Source organism: Eupeodes corollae, chromosome 1 (assembly GCF_945859685.1).
Source record: "Eupeodes corollae chromosome 1, idEupCoro1.1, whole genome shotgun sequence".
Taxonomy (NCBI): Eukaryota; Metazoa; Arthropoda; class Insecta; order Diptera; family Syrphidae; genus Eupeodes; species Eupeodes corollae.
Window position 1 is genome coordinate 206,999,733 of NC_079147.1, and position 17,010 is coordinate 207,016,742.

Consider the following 17,010-nt stretch of genomic DNA (forward strand, 5'->3'; position numbering starts at 1 on the left):
AGCTGCCTACTTAGTAGATAACTAAAAAGCCATTGACACGGTTTGGATCAACAGGCTTTTATTTAAACTATACGGTACGATCATTTCCACCCCATCTTGTTAAGGTAATTTCATCAATTGTGAAACATAAGAAATTTGTTGTAACCGATAGACAAAACACTACAACCGAGGTTTTTAGTATCACCCATGGTTTGCCACAGGGCACAGTATCGGCCCTTCACTTGTCTAGTTTATAAGTTTCTGACGTATTGAGTGAAATCGATGATTCGATAGCATTGGCTGACGATACCACTTTGTATGCAAGTGGATCAAGAATTGCAGATATTTAAACAGAACTGCAAAGAAAATTTGATAAGCTGCAATTATTCTTCTCGGAGTGGAAGCTTAAAATTAATACACCAATACGCCCAATAAGACGATGAAATTTGAGACGAAATTAGAAAAACCTAAAAATAATAAACTCACAGGGTCTCCCCATCGAATCAAAAACTGTTGTGAAGTACCTGGGTGTTCATTTGGACAAATTTGTATACTACCGTGATCACATAAACAATGAACTGCAAAAGGCAAGAGCAGCATTTATGTCACTTAATCGCCTCCAAATATTCTCCAACTATATGAGATCCGGTGAGAGGATTATTTCCTTTCAAGCATTTATACGTCCAATTCTGACTAATCGTATATGGAAAAGCTTTGCATGTTCGAGAGAAAATGTCTTAGAACTTGATTGTAAATGTACAGGCTCACATTTTGACTTTCGGCATCACGTTTCAAACAAGAAACTTTTGGATGCTTCTGGTGTGTCAAGAATTGGCAATGTCATTCCGAACCTTGTGAGGAATCATTTTGAGAGGTCCGCAAACATTGTTGAGAACGATCTTGTTTCTGGGTTATTCTATTTTAACCCCGAATACTTTAAAAACATACTAACGAGTGGATTTATACCTCCCTAGGCTTTCTTATTTCTGTATGAACATGGCTATTTGTCCGACTCAATATGAATGTACTGACATTATACCATATGGCAAGTAGAGCTACAGATAAAAGAATACTATATGAACCTTCTGAATTAGTAAGTGGAAATACGGACCTAAGATACTTCGTAAGCATACCTCAAAGAGATGAACAAAATTCCGATCGTTATAATCGCGAAAGATATTGGTAGCTTGACTGAGTCATTTCAGACGCGTAGTCTCTTTAACCATAATGTTCATATATGTGGAAGGCAAGCTAGATAATTGGAAACGACTGTCGATCTTGCTTTTATCTCGGAAGGTTTGTGATCATATAACAGACACCTTCTACTTTACCTAGTTTTTAAGTATTTTACGTATTTTTAAGAACTAGTTTGTGAGAAAAGAAAAATTATAAACAATGATTTGAAAATTGTTTTTTAAATTCTATTTACCATTAATATGAAAAAAAAGAACATATACACAGTAAACAACAGTATGAATATAAATTATAATTAATTGTACTAAAAATTAAATATTAATTAATGTGTATAAGAGTAAGTTTATATAACTAAGATAAAGATTGTTATACTTTAAGGGAACACAAATAAACAATTAACAAAACAAAACAAAACAAAAAGCTTTCTTTTTTGGCTATACAAAGCTGAAAAAAGGTAAGGTGCATATAATCGACTATTTTTATTAATCCAATGTGGTGGTTTTTACCACGTTCTTTCTTTCCCTTTTTTATTGCAATTTCCAAGAATTCAAAACCAATGTACACCGACTTCTAGTTTCCACCCCCTGTCTTTTTTTCTAATCCATAAAATGTGTTTTTGACTTATTAAAGGTATACAAAAAAAGAGCAAAATACTCATCAATATTAATTGAATCGGAATTAGTTTCCTCGAGAATATTTGTTTTCCTATGAATCCGCTCATGACAAAAATATAGGTAGGTATACTTTCCTATAGAATTTTTCGTATTTCTGTGAATAAAATGATTTGTTTCGTTCGTCTGTTGATTACAGTCACCGATGAATCTTTTATCGTAGTTGTAGAAGCAGATAAACTCAATCTTAAAGGATCATAATTGAGTCAATTCATTTTGGAGAACTTCCTAGCACCAAAACTGACGAGGTAAATACCGAATTATCAAGATTTTAAAGTAGCAAAATTCGGACACAAAGATTTACTGATAATCTTAAAGCAAATGAACTTATAGTTGAACGGAGCAAGCATTATTTGAAAGAAAAAGGATCTTTCTGATCCTTCTAGCTATAGGCCAATAAGTCTCCTGCCTAATATCGGAAAGATTTTTGAAATAGTTATTTGTAAAAAAAAAGGAGTTAATACCGCGAAACCAACTTGGGTTCAAGAGAAATCACTCAGCATTTCAGATGTACGCAAACAGCTGCCTACTTAGTAGATAACTAAAAAGCCATTGACACGGTTTGGATCAACAGGCTTTTATTTAAACTATACGGTACGATCATTTCCACCCCATCTTGTTAAGGTAATTTCATCAATTGTGAAACATAAGAAATTTGTTGTAACCGATAGACAAAACACTACAACCGAGGTTTTTAGTATCACCCATGGTTTGCCACAGGGCACAGTATCGGCCCTTCACTTGTCTAGTTTATAAGTTTCTGACGTATTGAGTGAAATCGATGATTCGATAGCATTGGCTGACGATACCACTTTGTATGCAAGTGGATCAAGAATTGCAGATATTTAAACAGAACTGCAAAGAAAATTTGATAAGCTGCAATTATTCTTCTCGGAGTGGAAGCTTAAAATTAATACACCAATACGCCCAATAAGACGATGAAATTTGAGACGAAATTAGAAAAACCTAAAAATAATAAACTCACAGGGTCTCCCCATCGAATCAAAAACTGTTGTGAAGTACCTGGGTGTTCATTTGGACAAATTTGTATACTACCGTGATCACATAAACAATGAACTGCAAAAGGCAAGAGCAGCATTTATGTCACTTAATCGCTTCCAAATATTCTCCAACTATATGAGATCCGGTGAGAGGATTATTTCCTTTCAAGCATTTATACGTCCAATTCTGACTAATCGTATATGGAAAAGCTTTGCATGTTCGAGAGAAAATGTCTTAGAACTTGATTGTAAATGTACAGGCTCACATTTTGACTTTCGGCATCACGTTTCAAACAAGAAACTTTTGGATGCTTCTGGTGTGTCAAGAATTGGCAATGTCATTCCGAACCTTGTGAGGAATCATTTTGAGAGGTCCGCAAACATTGTTGAGAACGATCTTGTTTCTGGGTTATTCTATTTTAACCCCGAATACTTTAAAAACATACTAACGAGTGGATTTATACCTCCCTAGGCTTTCTTATTTCTGTACGAACATGGCTATTTGTCCGACTCAATATGAATGTACTGACATTATACCATATGGCAAGTAGAGCTACAGATAAAAGAATACTATATGAACCTTCTGAATTAGTAAGTGGAAATACGGACCTAAGATACTTCGTAAGCATACCTCAAAGAGATGAACAAAATTCCGATCGTTATAATCGCGAAAGATATTGGTAGCTTGACTGAGTCATTTCAGACGCGTAGTCTCTTTAACCATAATGTTCATATATGTGGAAGGCAAGCTAGATAATTGGAAACGACTGTCGATCTTGCTTTTATCTCCGAAGGTTTGTGATCATATAACAGACACCTTCTACTTTACCTAGTTTTTAAGTATTTTACGTATTTTTAAGAACTAGTTTGTGAGAAAAGAAAAATTAAAAACAATGATTTGAAAATTGTTTTTTAAATTCTATTTACCATTAATATGAAAAAAAAGAACATATACACAGTAAACAACAGTATGAATATAAATTATAATTAATTGTACTAAAAATTAAATATTAATTAATGTGTATAAGAGTAAGTTTATATAACTAAGATAAAGATTGTTATACTTTAAGGGAACACAAATAAACAATTAACAAAACAAAACAAAACAAAACAAAACAAAACAAAAAGCTTTCTTTTTTGGCTATACAAAGCTGAAAAAAGGTAAGGTGCATATAATCGACTATTTTTATTAATCCAATGTGGTGGTTTTTACCACGTTCTTTCTTTCCCCTTTTTATTGCAATTTCCAAGAATTCAAAACCAATGTACACCGACTTCTAGTTTCCACCCCCTGTCTTTTTTTCTAATCCATAAAATGTGTTTTTGACTTATTAAAGGTATACAAAAAAAGAGCAAAATACTCATCAATATTAATTGAATCGGAATTAGTTTCCTCGAGAATATTTGTTTTCCTATGAATCCGCTCATGACAAAAATATAGGTAGGTATACTTTCCTATAGAATTTTTCGTATTTCTGTGAATAAAATGATTTGTTTCGTTCGTCTGTTGATTACTGTTTTGTGTGTTAAATGAATGAAAGCAAATGATTACAATGTTCATAATACAAAAAACGAAAAACAAAGAAAAACGATGTGGATGATGATGATGACGAGAAATCGAGGATGTTGATGAAATTCATAGAAATGGTTCATTGACTTATTTTTCCTAAGCTATATTCTATATAGATTGTTGGAAATACCTAAAAAGACTTTTGATATAAATGGTATTTACATTAGAATGCCATGGCATGTTATTTGAATGTAATTCATATTGATTGTCAATAAAACAATATCCTCGAGTATGCCAATAGGCTTTTGTTTAAAAATGTTAATATTTTTTACTTGCTTTGTTTTTTTCTTGCTGTTGAATTGTAAATTTATTAATGAAAGAATTGATTGAAATGCTTTTGACGAATTAGAAGTTAAGAGGAGACAGTTTTCTATTTGGGGGATTGAATTGAAATATGCAAGAGTGTTTAAAAGAAGGATATATATCATTCAATCAGTGATCAAAGACATAATAAGAACAGGAAATATATAGACTATGTTAATTCTGGTAAAGTTCTAAATTGTGTGATTAAAATTTAAAAACAAATATGAAAATATGTACGTTTTCACATTGAAATTTCTTTATTAGAAGAAGGGTTGAACAAATTAAACAATTGGAACAATGTTCTCAAATTAAGGACTCAACTCACGCACATTAATTTTTTGGTTTCCAAAAAAAAATCGCTTAAGGATTAAATTGATTCCCCTAACTCATGAGAAAAGTAAAACGGTTTCCCAATATGAAGGTTCATTTTGATGATCAAAACAAACGTATTGACAATTCCAGATCTTGGGCTGTCGAGTTTTCATCATTCAATCCGTCTCTCTTTTCAACAACCATTCTTTGATTTTTGTATTTCAAAGAATAACAAACCTAGCTTTTTTCAGGACTACGGGTTAATGGAACAATATTCTCAATTGTTTGAATAACACTGTTTTAATTCTTCGAATCACATTCCCAGATATTTTGGATTTCTTTAACAAGTTATGTTATATTATAAAGCTCAAGAGCTTGTTTGTGTGTTTGTTTGAACACACTAATCTCAGGAACTGCTAGTCCGATTTCAAAAAATTCTATCAGTGGTACATAGCCCACTTATTGAGAAAGCCTATAGGCTTTAATGAGCGGCCCGTTCACAACTAGGGCCTAGTGACTTACAACTTTCAATCATTCTTGTGTGTAAGTACTGCTGTGTGGGATGGAGGGGACCTACAATTTTAACCCGAACCCGAACAACGGCTAATATGAGAAAGCACTTTTCATGACAATAATTACTCTTACGGGATTTGTCAAATCCTTACAAGAGGTTGTACCAGTGAAAAATATTTTTAATGGCACAGGCAAGGATTGAACCCAAGACCTCTGTGATGAAGATTATTACTTTTGAAATGGTTTGAAAACAAAATATTCTAATTGGATTCTATAAGCTTGGAAACCGATGCGAAAAGTTTAAGCGTGTTTGCAATTCTTATATATAAAATAGGCCATCCTAGTGATCTGTTTATAAGTTATAAATTCGGCTTAGAAAAAGGTTATTTTAATTTAAATACAACTGGTGGCGGGTATCCTTCAGTATAGAACGAAAAATGACAGTAAAATGGTTTACATTTTCATTTTCTTGTATGTTGCAAAGATATTAGATTCGAGGTAGGTCAGTTCGGCGATACAGTTTAAATTACTAACTTTAACGCATGCTCACAAATTGAAGCTTGCTTAAATAAATATTTTTAGACGAAAAAAATGGATAAATCTTCTCATCTATTGTTGACTGTCCTGGCCTCATTTAACTTGTCTCTAAATTTATCCCGATCGCAAATCAACGACATCTAGCTGTGCACCACAAGGCTTCGGGCTTTGTGGTCTACACCATCTCCCAGTGTAAGCATGGTCAGTAACGCTGTAGCGTACCATCAAATGAAAACACGCTATTTTAACACAACAACTAAGTTTTGGTTATATTAAAGAACTTAAGCCACATTATGCTCTAAGCTAGAATGGCCTTATGAATATTTAATTTACCGTGTCTTTAAAATTATGTATGTGTAATTAAAACACCAAGGTACTTAAGTTCTTGCACAACTTAAATATTCATACCACTGAGCAACCAATTTCTGCGAGGAGTAAAACTACTCAGCTTTTTTACTCGAAACTGCAAACTAAAGTGGTTGTTATCAGCGTAAAGTACGACTTTCACTTGTACACGACAAAGTAATGGACTTACAATACAACTCTGGGGAACATCTAAATTAAGAAAATTAAAATACGTCTTCAAGAATGTCCGATTTCCAACTTTGATAGGATTTTTTGTATATTGAATAATGCTGCTTTAAAATCGACGTAGCAGGCGTATATTTTTTGTCTGCCTTTCGTTGAGTATTGAAGTAAGAATTGTCCTTAAACTGTTTAAAATAGAAATTCCTTCGTAATTGTCCGTTTTATTTACTTTTGCGCTTTAATAAATTGCATTTAACCAAGTTATTCATCTATTCCGAAATTTAAAATAAATATTGGTCAGCATTTCAAAATAGTCAAATTTAAATGCAATTTCTTGCAAACCCACTATTTCTGTTCCCGGTTGTCTTAAATCATCTCATCCAAACTTAAAATATAAACAGAAGAAAATGATGAAATTCTAACAAATTTATTGTTAATCCAGATCCTGCTCTTTTGCATATTTTGTTCCTTTTTTCGAGACGAGTCGAAGAAAAAAAAAATGAACTACCGTAGCTATTATGTAGATACTATTTCTTTAAAAAATTCAATGTCTTCTTTTAAAATGGAAAAAAGAGAAAAAACGAAGATAATGACCTGATTATGACAAGTGCAGAATTTCGAAATAAATAGCTTTGGCAATGTTCCCAGTTTTATCGTTTCAAAGGATACTGTAGACAGTACATAAACATAGGTATAGGTAGTATATTAAACATGCAACCGACACTCATTGGATCGACCCTCAACTCATTCAGGATGTTTTGTTCCTTCTTTTCTTTTTTGTCTTGACAAAAAGGATATACTAAGAAATACTATATATGTATAAGAATCTTGTTGACAAGGCGACTTGTGCCCTTTTTCTCTCCCTCACCCTTCTAGAAATAGGTTATGAATTCTTTCTCAAGTATAACATGAGATGGTGATTGTGCTTCACAGAAAATGGTATTCCGCCTACAGTTCAACATAATATTGCAGTGACAGAAACTACTGCTTCTATACAGCCTTTAAAGTTCTGCTGCAGGATATTCCTACTCTTTTTTTGTGCTTTTGCTTAGTTTTCAGTTATTTTTTGGGTCTACAAAATGCAATTGCTGCATGAAATAAAATTCTACAAATAAAACAAAAACAAAAGAATTAACCATTAAAGGATGTCTTCAGTTCTGTCTTCTGATGCTTCTTTTCGTTTTGTTTTCAGGCGGAAGCGAGTGGATAGATACACAAGCTTTGTCATTACCGAAAAACATACGGGTAGGTAAGTATACCTCCTCTGCAGACTTATCTTATTTGATATCTTCATACTTTTGAATTTGCAGGACAATTGGACAGATATCCTCTGCACATATACATAACCTTCCAGCAAATTGCGCTAAATTCCTAGCAAAAACTTTGTGTTTTCTCTGTGTTTTCTGTCCTGTGAAAGGAATTCTTGCTTCTTCCTACATTTTTTTTTGCTGCCTTGAATGTCCTTTTTCACTTTTATTAGAATGACAAACTTTCTGGAGAGTTGTGTGATGCCTGTTAAAAAGTTTAAAGTAAGACACAACGACAACGACGACGATGACGATGAGGGAATATACGAGTGACGACAACTACGTTGACATAACACTCTTGCAAAAGTGAAAAAAAAGAAAGCAAAGTATGAAATGAAGGAACCGGAAGGAATAACATTGTATAGCCCCTGTGACCATATCATATAGACGACCACAGTCAGCCAGAGCCATTATATGAGTTGAACTTTGGTGGGAAATGTAATGGAATTACATTTTTGTTCGACTAATTTCTGAACGTTTAAAATGAAAAAGTTTTTTTTAAAAATACATACAGAAAGAGAATTTGAAATGAGGACTTTTTTCTGCTTCAAACAAAAAGTTTTCATATAATATTATCGAAAAAGTGAGTACTATCAAAGTTTTTGATGGTAATAGCATTTAGGTTATTACTATACTTTATTTCTTTAAGTCGTATTTAATTTTCCATTGAAAGTAAAAAATAAACATTAAAAACTTAAAAGTTTGACTAACAAAATTTGGTTTGAAAATAAAATGTCCAACAAATGAACGTAGTCTCTTAAAAACTTAAATGTAGACGAGACGATATGTAAAGAAATGTGACTATTATTTTTTATTTAAGACATATAGAAACTATATGGCAAGTATTGCATTCGTTAAAAAATTCAAACTCCAGATTATAATCAAACAAAAAGACGAAAAAACAGTTTGTCTGTTATCGCCCCTGCAGCCCAAAACATTGCCTCGATTGAGTTCAAACTTGGATGTCAAGGTTTTAAGCAAATTGGCGTTAAGAAGTTTTATAATTTGTTTCAGACTAAAAACAACAATGAAACAATGATTTTATTAATTTTTTTTCTTAACTTCTTCCTACCCCCACAGAACACTTATTTTGTTTTTAATTTTTCTCAAGAACTACTTAACCGATGTTTTAACTGCTTACTTAAAATATTTTTAAACTTAAATTTAAAATTGGTGTGTATAACAAATTAGTTTAAAAATATCGCTTTTATGATTTTCGAAAACCAAAAAAAAACTAATAAATTAGAATTTTTTATTAATTAAACATGGCATTACAATTTTTGATTTGGCAAATCGCAATGCTTTAATATACAAACTTTCGCAGATCGGTGTTTCAACCAGATTTGTACATGTCATCAAAAATATGTATACAAACACAGAAGCTAAAGTCTGGGATGGAGCGCATTTTTCTGAATGGTTTAGTACTGATTCTGGTGTCAAACAAGGATGTCTGCTTAGTGCACTTTTATTTTCACTATTCATTAATGACATAGTTAACGACTTACCTAGAGGAATTAGAATGGCCGGAATCCGGATAAATGCTTTACTTTATGCTGAAAATAATGATCTTTTCGCGATCCAATCGGACTGAAGTTGGAAGTAATTGGAAGTACAAAGGAAGAAGTTTGGAGGTGACAAACGAATATAGATATCTTGGAGTGAACCTCAACCCACGGCTGAATTTTAGTAAGCACCTTGACATTAAAGCCAAAACATCACAAAGTCTAATAAACTTAACATGGAGAAAGATCTTCTCAAACAACCTTGTATATTTGTCTACCAAATACCAAATTTTTAATTCAGTTGTAAAGTCCACTTTATGTTATGCAGCTCAAGTTTGGGGAATGGAAGAGTATGAGGAAATTGAGAAATTTCAGAGGAGTTTCATCAAAAAAGTTTTCAACCTACCAATCAACACGCCGAACTATGCGATCTACTTGAAAACTGGCTTACCAAAATTATTTACAAGCACATTAAAACTACAAGCGGATTATATTATTAAAGTCTTAGGTTTCCCAGATGAGCGACTAAGCAAAATAATGCTGCTTTACGAAATAAGGAACAAAGACTGGTGGTATGACGAATGGCAACGAATTGCCTCTTCATTTGGTGAAGATATGCAAATTAATACAAGTAACATTCTTGATGTTAAGGAAAAAATGTATAAAATTATCCAGCTTAATGAAGACTCGGTTCGGAATCAATTTATAAAAACAGCTATTGAATCAGAAAATCGAATATTATATAGCCAGTTACAATTTAATCTAAATAACAATAACTATTTTAATGAATCTTTAAGCTACAAAGATATTTCTTTGATTTTCAAAGCTAGATGCGAAGTCTTATGTCTCAACGTTAGACCATACAATGGGAGTTTCAACCAGTTCTGTACACTCTGCAATCATAAATGCAAAGAAGACTGCTTCCATTTTATAAGCGTATGTCCAATTTTCAGATACAAGAGATTCTCATATTTTCAAAAATTCTCTCTCACTCTACAAGAGACAATTCTAATATTGAATGGACCAGATTGGAAAAATCTTGTCAACTATCTGAAGGAAATTTGCAGATTTAGAAAATTGATTTTGAGTGAATATGATTAAACTAGTAGATGTATATACTCGTATGTATGTACAAATCAATATATAATTAAAACTGAAATTTAAAACAAAGTTTACCAATGTTATACAAATTTAAGTTGCTAGTCGAGCTGACGGCAAAGCCAAAGCTTTTAAATTAAAAAACAAATGCTTACGTATTTATTTTAAAAACTGTTAATAAATTAATTACTTACTTACTTAAATTACTTACTTACAATTTTTGAAGAATATTTTTCAAAAATCAAATGTTTTGTCAACAAGTTTCTGAAGCTCAAATGAATACAACAAATAGAAAATTTAAAACTCGTGCTTTTAAAATATTTAACGAAATATGTAGAAGTATTTTTTTTTTTTCAATTTAATGATGAAATATTGTTGCAAAGGTGACAGAACCAAATGGATCATCTATAGCACGCCCGGCATTCAGAAATGTGTTTTTTTCAATTGTACCATATTTGATCCAAGACAAAAGTTGAAACATTTTTTATTAGATATCTTAGGTTTTCATTATACATTTTAAAGTTTCATTAAAATTTGAGTATACCAGAGGGAAAAAGAAGGGTAGAGATTGAAGTACATTTTTAAATTTTTTAAAAACAAAGAAAAACACATACGACTATCAAAAACGTTTTGGAAATAATTTCTGTATGAAAGCATAGAAGTTCAATAGACCACTGGCGCTTGGATGTGCCTATTCATGACATTTTAACTCAAACTTCACGCAAGTGCCTAGAGGTGAACGTGGTGTGATCTTTTACGTAAAAATTCGATAATTTTGAAAAAAAAAAGTCCCTCAAAGTCGCTAAGGAAGTATATATTACAGTTGATAAGAAAACTATACCTACAAAATATAGGCCATCAATGAGACAGTATAATAAAAAAAACTTTTTCGTAATAAGATTCAGCTACAATTTTTATAATTACATTGAAGCTCAAAAACCCATGTAATCAGACAACAATTTACCCAAAATCATAATATGGACTAACGTTGTTGTGCAATTAGCAAGAACCATTCCTAAAGGGCATACATATAAGCCCTTTTTTCATAGTTGGTACACCTCAGTGCATACTTTTAAGTTAACTTAAAAGACAGTAATATAGCAGTTAGGTTCGCCAATCGTATATCTGGATAAAAGGTGCCGTAAAAAAAGTTAATAACAAAAGAAAGAGAAACTACAGTTGAGAAGATTACTAAAGTTGATAATGTGGATATTACATTGGTAACCCGGTACTACAACAGAATTGTTAATTTGGTAAAACCATACGTCAGAAGTAGACCAAAGAAAAGGAAAGGACGTGTCCAAAACCAGTGATAACAAACAATCGGAACATGGAAGGAGTGTTTCTGTTGGATGCTCTACTTGGACTCTACAGGATACAAATAAGTCCTAAAAAATGTTATCATCGTATATATTTCTACATACTTGGTAGCTGAAAGTGGGTGGCTTTTTTATAGACGGAATCTTGATAGCTCTGAAGCATGCATGTCTTTTGCTGAGTTGAAGTGCGCCTTAGCTGAAGACTTATGCTACTTCAACAAATCAATCTCAATTTTTAAGCGTGGATGTCAAAGAAGAAATCAAAATCTTATGTTGCAGTTTTACCAACCTAGGTTATGAGATAAGATAAATTATACCACTTGGTTATACAAACCCCTAGATGGAGTTGTAAGTTTTACCGAATGGAAGTGAAGATATTTTTTGAATTGCCGAAAGTTTGAAGTAAATCCCTGAGGTGCATTTTTGAATAAATTGATTCATTAATTTCGTTTATATATTTGTTTATAAGAGAAGGGTGACACTGCCAAATAAGAATTTTATGAGCTCCTAGCCAAAACGAGTAAGCAATGCCCCAAGAATGACGTAAAAGTTCTCTTGAGAGACTTAAATGCTAATATTGGTAAAGAAGTCATCCTTAGTAGGTAAATCGGAAGAAATAACTTGCAAGACATCACGTCTAGAAACGTATTCAGGCTTATCGACTTCCTTACCGAAAAGAACATGGTGCTGATGAGTACTAGAATCTCCCGCCACTTAACGGTCCCCCTATGATCTAACCTGCAACCAAATTGATCATGTTGCTACCGACGGAAAAAACTCCTTTAGCATTCACACGCACAGATCAGCCCTCATCGAATTCGACTATAATCTAGTTGGTTAGCGCATTCGAATATCCGCGGAAGTTATAAGGCAAACATCTACCACGAGGAGAATATTCAACGTTGGAAGACTACAGCAGGAAGACACTACCAATGTCTATGCTGACAAAATATGCTTATAGCTTTCAAAAAACCCGAAAACAAATGAGATCTGTCCGGAGAGAATATGCCAGCTTTGCCAACAGAGGAATGCTGCGGAAGAAGTTTCTACTAAGTTTATAAATGTTTGGTTTAATTATATTGATGAAATTCTCTTTTATCCAATTGTAAGTCATTCCATCAGAAGTGTTTCCGAGGATTAAGAATTAAGAATCTTTTTCGATATAGTTTAAATGGTGATTAAGTTTTTCTACAAAATTAAACTATTATGCTAGAAGAAAACGAAGACACAGACCACTTTTTATGCCAGTGCATTGCCCTTTTCTGAACTAAAAACCAATTCTTACGTAGTCACTTCATCAACCAATTAGAATACTTATTAAATATTTCAGGAAGCAGCCTATTATAAATACAAAATTAGGTGGCGCCTCAACAGTCCGTTGACAACTAGGGCCTAGATAACTCTCAACCATTCCTGCGTGCGAGTACTGTTGCCAGGAATGCAGGGTACCTACAGTTTTAAGCCGAATCCGAACGGCTTATTTGAGAAAGCACTTTTCATGACAAGAATAACTCATAGATGAGTGGTCAATTCCTCGCAAGAGGCAGTACCAGAGAAAAAAAATTGGAATGCACAGTCTGGGATTGAACCCAAGACCAATTGGGCTTCATTAAAGCCTCTTAGCGGCTAGAGCAAGAATACCCATAATATCATCGGCTCAATCTCACTCACTTTTAGAGAAGTTCAATGCTTCAGCGTATCACAATGTTCTCTTTAAGTATTCTGATAACGTCATGAATTACTGGTCTATCAACCTTCCCTAACAATAAAATTAAACTCAAATTTTAATTCGTTCTACTTCTAATTTTAGAAAATACTTCAATATAAACCAAGAGCAAAAATAGTATGCGCCGGGCAGAAAGACTCCTTAAACACTGATCAATGTAAGGGCAAATATATGTACATATGAAAATTAGGCCCAATTTAAGAAAATTTGTCTTCTTGAACGTGAACAAAATTGAATATTACAAATTAAAATGAAGCGGTGATGAGGTCTTTAGCGGTTCTGATTCACGAGAATGCGAATTAACCATTTTAACTTCGACCTGTACCACTATTACGAACCCCCAATAAGGTTCTTATATTTTTCTTAAATGTCTTTTTTAAGAATGTGGAAAATGTCTCCAAAAAGTATAAAATAGAACCATTAAGAATCAAGCAACGATTTTTAGAGCCTTATATTTTCCAGGATCTGTTAGAAGCAAACCTATGCATTATGCAATAATTTTACTGAAATTACAATAATTCTTCTCATAATTTTCTCAGTAAAACAATAAATTATAATTTTGGTATTTTTCCATATCATCGAATTTCAAGGAATTTTATTTAACATAAACGCATATTTCTAAATTTTATATGTGTAAAAAAGTAGTACCTACCAAGAGTTTCCTTGGAATAAAATTAATAATTTCTGCAATATCTCAGCATAATCCTTGGCTTACCAAGAAACATAAAATATTCATAAGAGTGTGGATTTAAGTAAGGATGTCTCACCTCCCTATATCATCACATTCTCTTCTCTGAAGTGAAACTTTTCAAGTTAGCAGGATACCATCATCATCCACATCATCCTCATCATCATCTGCATCACACATGAATCTTTCGGTCTTTCCCTCTTTCTGTTTTAAGATACTTATCCGGTAAATTAAAATTACACATCCTGATGAATTCTGGTGTGTGACCAAATATTTCCTCAAATTATCTGAATTTCCGGGAAAAAACAGAACTAAAAATAAAATTTGAGAACAAATAAAACAAGAAGGATAACCTCTTTGGATTTGTTTTTTCTTCTTCTTCTGTCTGATGGTGATGAGAAATTAAAGTCCCTTTCTCTATAGATATATGTAGATATTAAGTAAAGAATGAAAGTAAAACCGAAGGATGCTCAAATTAAATCTTTCGAGACAGGACGAAACCTAATTGAGTTTAAGGATTCATCTGATGATGAAACGTATCAAAAATGAAATTCCAGAATGAATTGGGTTTCCATCGAACTTCGAACTGTGTAACCCTAAAATAACGGACTAACTGACTACATATGTACAACGTGACATAACCGACAACTGGTGGAAAGGATATAATTTCGAGCTTTGGGTGGAATTGGATTTCGTTTAGAAGTATACACGGAGAAAAATTTAGTATAGTGTCAATTACAGAATTCTAAGAATTTTACTTTAGGTGAGCCAACTCGATCCACTGACCGTTCGCATTCATTGTAGGACTTTACTATGAAATTCACCGAATGAACTATATTGTCGATTCCTGAGACTTTCTTTTTGACGCTGCCAGTTTCTTTTGTTTTCGATTTACAATAATTTTGCCTCTTTTGTGGTAATTAAAATCTATTTCAAAGAATCGAAAGCAGAAAATCCTTATAAAACGCATATACCATTTGAATCAGTCATTCATACTTTACAAGGAGTAACAACATTTGAATCACTAATGCAAACAAATAACTTTGCAAATTCACATATTTGAACATGTAGGCGTATTTAAAAAGTGCGTTCTTTAAGTTCTACTTTTGAGTAAAATATTTAAATGCCAGTTTTGACAGTTTTAACCATTTAAAGCTTTTTTCCCGGGTACTGCCTCTAGTGAAGAATGACCACTCATATATGAGTAATTCTTTTCATGAAGAAGTGCTTTCCTTAATTAGCTTTTCGGATTCAGCTTACAACTGTAGCTCCCTTCCATTTCTGAGAACATTACTCGCACACAGAAATGGTTGAGAGCTATAATTCACTAGGAGCTAGTTCTCAAAGTATTGTTGCGCCACATAATTTAAATCTTAAAAGGTGCAATAAGCCGTTAGCCTGATACACAAAAAAATTTTTTCGACTTTTTGATTATTTCGTCATGAAGAAACATTCGATAAAACAAAACTTTTAACTAACATGTTTAAAATCTCAAAATTAGAACGAATCATCGATTAAAGAAATTACGAGTATATGAAATTCGAAAGGAGTGTTATTTCAGTAATAACGTTTACGTTGAACAAAATGTCGGTGGTGCATGGCGTGTTCCCGACATTCGTAGAAATTGGTAATAGCGGAAGTTTGGAAAATATTTGCAACTATCATATTAGCTCATTTTGCGAATTATGTAAAAAGGGTGTATATTTATTAAGTCAAAGTAGAAAAAACTATGAAATAAATAATTATGAAAAAATAAGAACTTCACTTACCTGATACATTTTATTCAAATATAACTTCAAGTTTTGATGAATGTTGAATAAGTATAGCAGGAACTTCCGCCATCACATTACATGTTTCGGTAGGCATCTTCATACCATATTTAACACATTTGCACCTGATTTAAGAAAAAGGAATTGTAATATTATATGTTTAAATTAATAATATTAAAATATAAAAACAAAAAACATTTTGTAGAACGAAATCTTAAAACAAAATCAGAAACAAATAAAATCTTTAAAATTAAAATAATCAAAAGTAAAACCCCCAAAACACAAAACTTAGGCCCCTAAAAGCAAATTACCAAAACAAAATTTAAAAAAACCAAAATCACATCAATCAAAAACCCCAATAATCAATTAATGAAATTTTCCATGACCTGACCAATTCGAGCAATAGCGGCTGTATGTCTTCGATGACTTCACGGGGTTCATCCTATATGTACAGTTGTGTTCATAAAAATAGCAGTGCTGATCACATTTTATTAGATTGTAAATTATTTTAAGAACGGAAATTCGTACCAAAAAAATGAACATGTTGCTTGCATCTAACGGTCTTTCGTTTTTATATTAGAGACTTTTAACTCTCTGGATATAGAGTGTTCATAAAACTAGCAGTTCTTTTGATTTCATAATTAAGAAGGTTAAAAATTAATTTTTTTTTTTTTAATTTTCGGTAAGTAAATATTTTATACTATTTAAAGTTTTAAGTATGTTTAACATACTAGTATATAAAAAATTTAAAAATATTGGCTCAAAAATAAAGAATGGAACGGTCAAGACACTGCACCGAAACAATTCGAAAACTTATTCAAAAACTGCGGTTGGAGGGAAATACCTACCAAAATATTCCAGGCATCCTAGGCTGCGCTCAGCAAAAATGGTCAGTAACGCCTTAAAATTGCAAAATAAACCGAAAACGTGAGGCCCAAAAAGGATGACTACTGAAAGAACTGACAGAAAAATTGTTCAGTTAGCAAAACAGAA

The 17,010-nt window shown here is 32.5% G+C and overlaps 1 protein-coding gene across 1 annotated transcript in view; it reads right to left on the reverse strand.

The window, feature by feature from the left end:
* Positions 1-16,411, reverse strand: part of LOC129941415 (serine-rich adhesin for platelets) — a 184,068-nt gene extending 167,657 nt beyond the window's left edge. Inside the window, exon 1 of the mRNA XM_056050037.1 lies at positions 16,018-16,411. The gene's annotated coding sequence lies outside the window, so the exon portion shown is untranslated. The remainder of the gene's footprint in view (positions 1-16,017) is intronic.
* Positions 16,412-17,010: the final 599 nt, after the last annotated feature.